This window comes from Tursiops truncatus, chromosome 3 (assembly GCF_011762595.2).
Source record: "Tursiops truncatus isolate mTurTru1 chromosome 3, mTurTru1.mat.Y, whole genome shotgun sequence".
Taxonomy (NCBI): Eukaryota; Metazoa; Chordata; class Mammalia; order Artiodactyla; family Delphinidae; genus Tursiops; species Tursiops truncatus.
In genome coordinates, this window is record NC_047036.1 from 69937270 (window position 1) to 69945958 (window position 8689).

At 38.8% G+C, this 8689-nt stretch overlaps 1 long non-coding RNA gene across 1 annotated transcript; it reads right to left on the minus strand.

The window, feature by feature from the left end:
• Window positions 1–731: 731 nt before the first annotated feature.
• Window positions 732–6846, minus strand: LOC109549017 (uncharacterized). The gene is made up of 3 exons (XR_002175162.3): window positions 2854–6846; window positions 1925–2123; window positions 732–1146 (listed from the first exon to the last, which is right to left on the minus strand). It is a non-coding gene; the product is annotated as an uncharacterized lncRNA (long non-coding RNA).
• Window positions 6847–8689: the final 1843 nt, after the last annotated feature.

The window sequence follows — 8689 nt, forward strand, 5'->3', positions numbered from 1 at the left end:
AAAATCTGCTCTTCCCCTCTTAAACTCAACTCAAAACATCAGCTTCTGTCTCTACCTGCTCTAGGGCATTAGTGGATCTAAAAAACAAAGAAGAAAACATTAAGAGAAAGCAAGTAAGGACATCTAAGATATTTAGAAATACGATGCTGGATTCTTCTTCCAGGAATGGATAAAGAAACACCATTTTTCTCTTGGGAAAACTTCAATAGAATACATTAAAAGAAAAAAACAGGAAGTTCAAGAGACCATCCATATATGAGCTTGAAACATACAGAACTGCCATTTTCTTATTTCAAGATGTCTAAATATCAACAAATTCATGTGGTTCAGCCTAATACTTTCTTAATAACTTATCTTATTATATTTGTTTGACTAATTTCCATTAAATCAATTTTTTAATTGATCAGTTAATTGAGTGTCAACTTCTACCTAAACATAAAAACATGTCAGTGACTTATCAACCTTTCCCCAGAAGCCATTATTATCTGGGATAATTCTCATAGATGTTTCAATATAATGTTGTCTAGTGTATAGATCCTACCAGTGTGTAGTGTGTGCCTACATTTAGGCTGTCACCTTAGTTACATTGGCCCAGCTGGCAGGGAGAGGTCCAAAAGAAAAATGCAATCCAGGTACCTGAATAAACTGCAGCTTTTACCTCTCCCCTAAATCATCTGAACCTCAGAAAGTAATTTTTTAAAATTTTATTTATTTATTTATTTTTGGCTGTGTTGGGTCTTCATTGCTGCATGTGAGCTTTCTCTACTTGCAGTGAGCAGGGGCTACTCTTCGTTGTGGTGCATGGGTTTCTCATTGCAGTGGCTGCTCTTGTTGCAGAGCACGGGCTCTAGGTGCAGGCTTCAGTAGTTGTGGCACGTGGGCTCAGTAGTTGTGGCTTACGGGCTCTAGAGCACAGGCTCAATAGTTGTGGCACACGGGCTTAGTTGCTCTGTGGCATGTGGGATCTTCCCGGACCAAGGCTAGAGCCCGTGTCTGTTGCATCGGCAGGCAGATTCTTAACCACTGTGCCACCAGGGAAATCCCAAAAAGTAATTTTAAAATATTTTCTAGCTGAAAAGCATTTGGTACATTTCTCTTCTCCTTTATAGTATCAGAGTAATTAATGCCATGATGACCAGAAAAAGGCTAAAGGAATAAATAAAAAGAAAAGTTAATTTTTTCTATTTGTTGCTGCTATAAGATGCTTTGATTTGTCTTTTTTTAATTTTTAAAAAAATTTAAATTTTTTTTTAATTTTTAAAATTTATTTATTTTTTGGTCACACCTCACAACATGTGAGATCTTAGTTCCCCAGCCAGGGATTGAAACTGCACCCCCTGCATTGGAAGTGTGTAGTCTTAACCACTGGACTGCCAGGGAAGTCCCAAGATGCTTTCATTTCTCTTGAAAATTATTTTCAATAATTTTAAAAATATTTTGTTTACTTCAAAAAGGAAACCTCAGTCGAGTTCCAATCATCTCAAATGCCTAATCATTTCCCATCAAGTTAACAGTTTTAAGGTTCTCCAGAACAGAAAGCAGGAGTCTCCTTTCTGTCCAGTAGAGGATGAGTCTAACTTCCACCCAGGGGAAAAATCAGAGGAAGGGGGCCACAGGATTGCTCAGGCTGGGTAGCCCTTGCTGGTGGTCTAGAAATGGGCAGACTGGTACTCACTCAGATTCAGACTGATATTCATTCCAGAACCCTTTCACCAGAATGACACAAACTAGACTGTGATGGACATTTCAGCATTCTTTTACCAAAGGCTTAAGGGGTGTCCCAGAGCAGCGCAGGATCCCAAACTTCAAGGTCATTAAAGTCTACACTTATCTAGACCTTTTGTAGCACCTGAGTAGAGCAACATCTCCCTATTTAGGCCTTTGGAGGATGTTCCTGTGGACACTCTCCCTCCTATTCTCTCACCTTTCTCCCAAGCATCTTTGGGTTTCCTTCAGCCACCTTCTTTTTAGGCCCTCTCCACACAGGACATGTAGCTCTTCCTCTCAGGAGACCTAAATCCTCAGCCTGGTCTCATCTTCTGTTTTGCAGACTCTGCCATCTTAGATTTTTTGGAGAATTCAGAGATGTTTGTCTCTGCTTAATCTTCCTCTGAGTCAGTGGTCTATGGAAAGGGTGGGTATTTCAAGGTCAGTTAGGACATTCTTCAACCATAATGTCGTAACTCACTTCCTTCCTAAATACTTGAAGGTTTACACCCCTTCTCACAGAGAGGGTTCATTTTCTTCCAAAGACTCCATGGTGTGGTCTCCTTGAGCAAGGCCCTCTCTATTCTTCATAAGGAATGTGCATATTAACTATTGCCTTGCCTTTGACCCTTATTCCTTGTGAAATAACACCTTTAACCTTATGATGGTAAAAGCTCATGGCTTTTCTGGCCTGGTTTTTACTGGAAGGTCTCCACATTAATTGAAAATGCTCCTACCTGGGGACTTCCCTGGTGGTCCAGTGGTAAGGAATTTTCCTTCCAAAAATTCCTTGGAGACGTGCAGGAGACGTGGGTTCAATCCCTGGTCAGGGAACTAAGATCCCACATGCCGCAGGGCAACTAAGCCCACGCCACAACTACCCATGTGCCTCAATTAGAGAGCCTGCATGCAGCAAACTACAGAGCCCATGTGCTCTGGAACCCACATGCCACAACTAGAGCCCACGCGCCCTGGAGCCTGTGCACCACAACTAGAGAGAGAAAACCTGCACACCACAGCTAGAAAGAAGCCTGCATGCCACAATGTAGAGCCCGCATGCAGCAAATAAGACCCGACACAGCCAAAAATAAATAAATAAGTAAATAATAAATAAGTGTTTAAAAAAAGAAAAGAAAATGCTCCTACCTGAGTCATTCAAGATGAATCTTTCCAGGCTCAAAGAGTGTCACACTGACAACCTAGTTTCTCTCATGACAGCAGATGTGACATTTACCTGATGCAGATCTAGCTAACCTCTGGAAATCAAGCCCAAGTAAACTCTATTTAGGTATAATCCTGAAAAAAAAAAAAAGAAGCTGGTTTATGTGACTCAGGCTAGCTTCCATATCCCTACCTCCCATTATCAAAACTATGATATACTTATTCATACTCACTCGAAGTACCTGAAGAAAAGCATGATTATTGATTCAAAACATTATTAACCTAGATCAGGGGTCAACAAACCTTTCCTTTGACAGTTTAGCTATTAAATGCTATCTAAACTATCTCTGTCACAACTACTCAACTCTATTACTGATGCTTGAAAGCAGCTGTATACAATACATAAATTAATAGATGTGACTGTGTTCTAATAAAACTTTATTTACAAAAATAGACAGTGGGCCACATTTAGCCTGCAGGCAGTCATTTACCAAGCTCTGTTATAGATTCTCATTCTAAACTGTAGATTTTCAATAAGACTTTAGGTTTATATTGATTCAAAGATTATTATCAAAGGTATATAAAGGTATTTATCAGGATAGATCTATTTACATGCAAGATATTAATAAAGAAAACAGCAACAAAATTTCAAAACTCAAGAATTCAAGAAAATTGAGAATACTTAGTTCACGTACCTTATTTTACAGATGATAAAAATGTGCAACAGATTTTAGCAAGAAACACTTACTCTAATCCAAAATTATCATAATCCAAAAAATTTATTACAAAATTGAGAAAGCAAAACACAATGTGCACGTGAGTAACTCTGGGGATATAAGTGCTATCAGTTATATCATAAAGGTTCTTTGGCCTACAAATACCTACAGAGTTAGATGGAATTCCAGCTATTTCTCCTTACTCCAGTCTAAAGGGCCCTTCAAATATTAAGAGCTGATCCCAGAGAAAACCCCCAATCCCCACAATACACACACAAACATACACACACAAACATATACACATCATGTATACAGTTATGGGTTTCCAAAATTCAGCTCAGGCCAACACAGGTGTAAAAATTCAACTGAAATTTACCTTGACACTGGCCAATAAGAGTTACTTCCACAGTTAAAAAATAATAATAGGGCTTCCCTGGTGGTGCAGTGGTTAGGAGTCCACCTGCCGATGCAGGGGACGCGGGTTCGTGCCCTGGTCCGGGAGGATCCTGCGTGCCGCAGAGCGGCTGGGCCCGTGAGCCATGGCCGCTGAGCCTGCGCGTCCGGAGCCTGTGCTCCGCAACGGGAGAGGCCACAGCAGTGAGAGGCCCGCGTACCGCAAAAAAATAAATAAATAAATAAATAAAATAATAATAGTGATAAAGTACATCAAGATGTGAGAAATAATAATACTTGGAATTAAGTCAATGGAAATTTAAAATACAAGATAAAAATATTAACAGTGGTTGGATCTTTAATAACATATATTTTACTTTTGTAATTTTTTCTGTATTTTCTAATATTTTTCCAATCTGCATTTATAATCTGAAAAACATTAACCAAAAAAATTACTTGACACAGGATATATTATGTAATAAAAAATAACCCCTTGAAGAATGACTTAATGTCACATTCATCTCTGTTATCACTAGTTCCTAGCGAAATACACATAGCAGGCATTCAGTAGGTGTGTATATGGTAGGTAACTTGAGAACATTCTCAGTTAAACAGGTAACATTAGTGAAAGTATCTAAACACTGAAATAGCCTAACAAAGTCATTCTCATCTTTATTTGTAATATCCATTATTAGCATGCAAAGCTATTTGGCTTTATTAAACTCCAAAGTTATGTTTCACAGCTGTGTTTTTGTAGCTGGGAAATTTAGTCCCCCAATTACGTCTTAGCTGTTTACATTTTAGCTGTGAAATAGGATTTTGTTTTTAGCTAGCTAGAAAGAGAAATTTTGTAGCATCAATTTCAAAAATTGTCAAATCAGAAATAACAGCTTTAAATATATCAAAATGGACCTTGCTTTTTCTCATGTGATAATATCTGCCATGTAATAATTAGTGAGGTTAAACATTTAAATTACTTTTTTCCATAAAAACTTCTATTACGTTTTGGTAAAGAAAACATCCAATCTAAGAAAATGGCACAGGGTCATTGCTGCTTCTTCACTGAAAAAGTACACAGAAAATGCTCTGTTCTGAGGCAAAGTGCACAAGTACATGAACACAAACAAATATTTTGCTAAGGAACAAACCAACACATTGTAGCTTAATGTGAGTAGCAATATCCATGAAAACCAAGATTTAACTGGCTTACCAGGGATGTTTAGAGAGTCTAGGGCAGTGATACTCAGAGAAAGGTCCCTGGATCACCACATGGGAACTGCTTAGAAATGCTTAGTCCCAGGCCCCAGCCAGAGCTCTTGAATCTGCATTTTAACCTTAGAGAATTCATGTCCACATTGAATTTGAGAAGCACCAGTCTACTGAGAGATGTTTTCAGCAAGAATTTTGGACATAATGTGCAAGCTGTACCTTCAGAGACAGTAATGAGAATAGTTAATCACAAATATACCAGAATATTTGTATTTGTATTCAGATTTGTGTCATTCTTACCATAGTTACATTTGAAAACCACATACTTATTTCCCTGATATTCCATTCTTCACACTGTATTTGGAAATTCCTTTTGGAATTTGGTAAGACTCACAAAATCAGTGTCATTACTTTATAGTTTCACCTTCTTTGGGACCAAAGGCAACTTTTCACACTGATTTTATTCATAAAACCAAGCCAAATAACTTTGGGCTCTTTCCAAAATCAAAACCATTTTCAAATATAAACATTTGCTCTCTTTGGGAGTAAAAAGATTGGGCTGCAGGCTCTGAAAACCAGAAGAAGAATTATTTTTTTAATATTTGAATGATGGCAGCATAATTGTAAAAACGTACAGCAAGTGACTCCTTTAAAAAGGGCAACTCTCACTTATGCGTAAGTTCTGGCTTTTTTGTGTTTTAAACTGGGCGCCCCACTGAAAACTAACTGATTAACAGGATGAACTGATGAAAATCTTACGTGGTGTTTTGCTGTTGCCTCTTTAGCAAGAACATACCATGAGATTTCCCAAATCTAAACAGACATTTGCATTTTTATGGTCTGGACTGTTCTATTAACAAATTAGCTCTATTGTCAGAGAAAGGAGGGGAATAGATCCTTTGTTTGGGGCCAGGGAAAGGGAAGACTGCTGGTACCTGGGGGTGAATCCTCAGAGGTTGAATGTGGGACAGTGGATTCTGAGATGGAGAATACAGTGGGGGAGGGGGGAGAATGGGGAGCACATCTACAGGGGGTCCTTGGATGGTGCATGAACTCAAAGGATAGGCACCAAGATCAGAATCCTGGGGAAAATCCCCTTATTCAAAGGATGGTCCTAGCTCAGAGCTTTGTGGAGCACAGTGTGGTGACAGGAAGCAATGCCGCCTTGGTCCCAGAGGTTCTGGGCCCAGAGTGGCCAGGTATCTTCTTTGGAGACTCTGTAAACCCAAAGAACTCTTGGATAAACCAGAAGAGGGGAAGAGGTGCTCCAAGGGTACAATATTGATGTTTATGCCTATCAAAAAGATCAGATGCAAGCCAATTCCAACTCAACTCAGAAATATATAACAGAACAACAGTTCCTGCAACCCAAGTGTTAGAGAGCAAATCCTACCTATACCATTATTTTCTGGCCATACCTACCAAGGATGTTAAATAAAGACTCTCACAGGCAACAGCTGTCAAGATGGTCAATTCTGTGAAGAGCCACTTTAGAAGTAACATGGGAGCACAGTGACGTAGCATGATCCAGACCTGTGGAGTGGGATATGATGGGCCAGGTGAGGGAAATGTAGCCCAAGGCCTAGGAAACGTGCAATATCCATTCAGTCTTTAACTGTGTGCACAGAGCTCTTTCTCTATTACAGACACTGTGCTAGGCAGAAAGGATACAAAGCAAAAAACCACTTTTCTGGGGTTCATGTTAATGAAAAGAAAGAGATACATAAACATGCAACTGATATGTGCTATCAATGGAGCAAAGCAAAGTGGTTAAGTTCATGGGTTTGGGGCTCAGACACATCTGTCTGAAAACTTACTACCCAAGTGATCTTAGGCAAGTTATACAGAGCCTCTGATTCTTGTTTTTCTTCATCAATAATAAAATTGTAGCACTTGAGAATTCAGTAGGTGTTAGCTATTATTATTTTTTATTAAATTAAAGTATATCTTAATGGAGTGATATATTAATTCTAGTGATATATTAATTCTAGGATTAAAAGGCTTCATCAGAAAATACATTTGAATTTTACCCTATAGGATGAGTGTAATTCTACAGGTAAAAAGTAAGGGAATAGTATTCCAGGTAGAGAGGACAACGTGGGTAAAGTCACAAGAACATTCAATCAAGTACATGGTCCATCCAGGGACAAAAGAGCATTTAAAAATACAATGGTAATAAAAAGTCTGGAGAAGGAGGCAGAAATGATGATGAAAATGTAAAAGAGGGCTGTCATGCAGAAGGCCATAGAACCTGTAAGTAAGGGAGAGAAGAATCAGATGCATATTTTAGAAAGATAATTGTGGTGCCAGATAGAGACTGGACAGGAGGAGAAAAAGTCAGTAGGCCAGGGCATCTAGGATAGGAAATACCTGAGGAAATCAAATAAATATTCCCCAGAAAACCTTTGGGAGCTGTTGGTGTTGGAGACCGGGAGGCCAAACAATCTCTACTGCTTTCCTTCTCCCTCATTTACATACAAACGCACCCCCAGACACATGTATTTATGGGTTGGTCATACAACCTCCGTGCCTCAGTCTTCCCATTCATAAAACAATAATAAGAATAGAATGTTCTAAGGATTAGATGGGCCGATACGTGAAAAGTGTCAGGCCCATAGTAAGGGCTGTATAAACACTGTTACTATCTCATGTCTTCCTATCATATCAACACTTTCCCTTTTTCCCTGGTTTAATCACTGTCCCCTTCCCATTGTCAATTACTTTCACGTCACCAAAATTCCACTCGTAACTTTTTAGGCCTAAAATGTTCAAGGAGTTCCATAACTTTGATTCAATTCAATACATTTTAACTGGCTCCCTCTTAACTTAGAAGTTCCAGACAAGGTAGGGAATAAGAAAAGGAATCAGTTTCTTCTCCCTGCACTAAGGAAGCTCACATTCCAGTCAGGGAAAATGAGAAGTCCATAAGGTAGTAAGTAAAATGTAGTGTGTTATAAAGCAAAAGATAATGAGGTAAGGTACAACCAAATGCAAACTGGAAAAGCACTTTGATGGGAGTGAGAAGACCCATGAAGGATCCAACACCTAGTGGCCAAGTTTCCTGGGACAAGTTGCAAAAGCTTGGCTAGGCAGAGAGGTGAGATGGTTAAGCACTTGTGTCTAGAACTAGACTAGATGAGTTCTCATCTGACTCCACTACTTACTCACTGTGTAGCTTCAGAGGTTACTTAACCTCTCTGCACCTCTGTGGTTCAATCTGTAAAATGAAACGACAATAATAATTTCTACTTCCTGCAGCTGCTATCTAGATCAAATGAATTAAAACGTGAAGTTCTTAGAAGACTGCCTCACACAAAGAAAGCACTCCATAAAAAAGTGATCTATTTTCAATATTTCTGAACCTCAGTATCCTTTCCTATAAAATAAGAATAACTGTCATCGCCAACCTATCTTATGAAGTTGCTGTGAAATAACTTACATGAAACGAGATAACTTATGGGAAAGTATTTTGTCGATTGTTGAGTGTATAATATACAAATGTA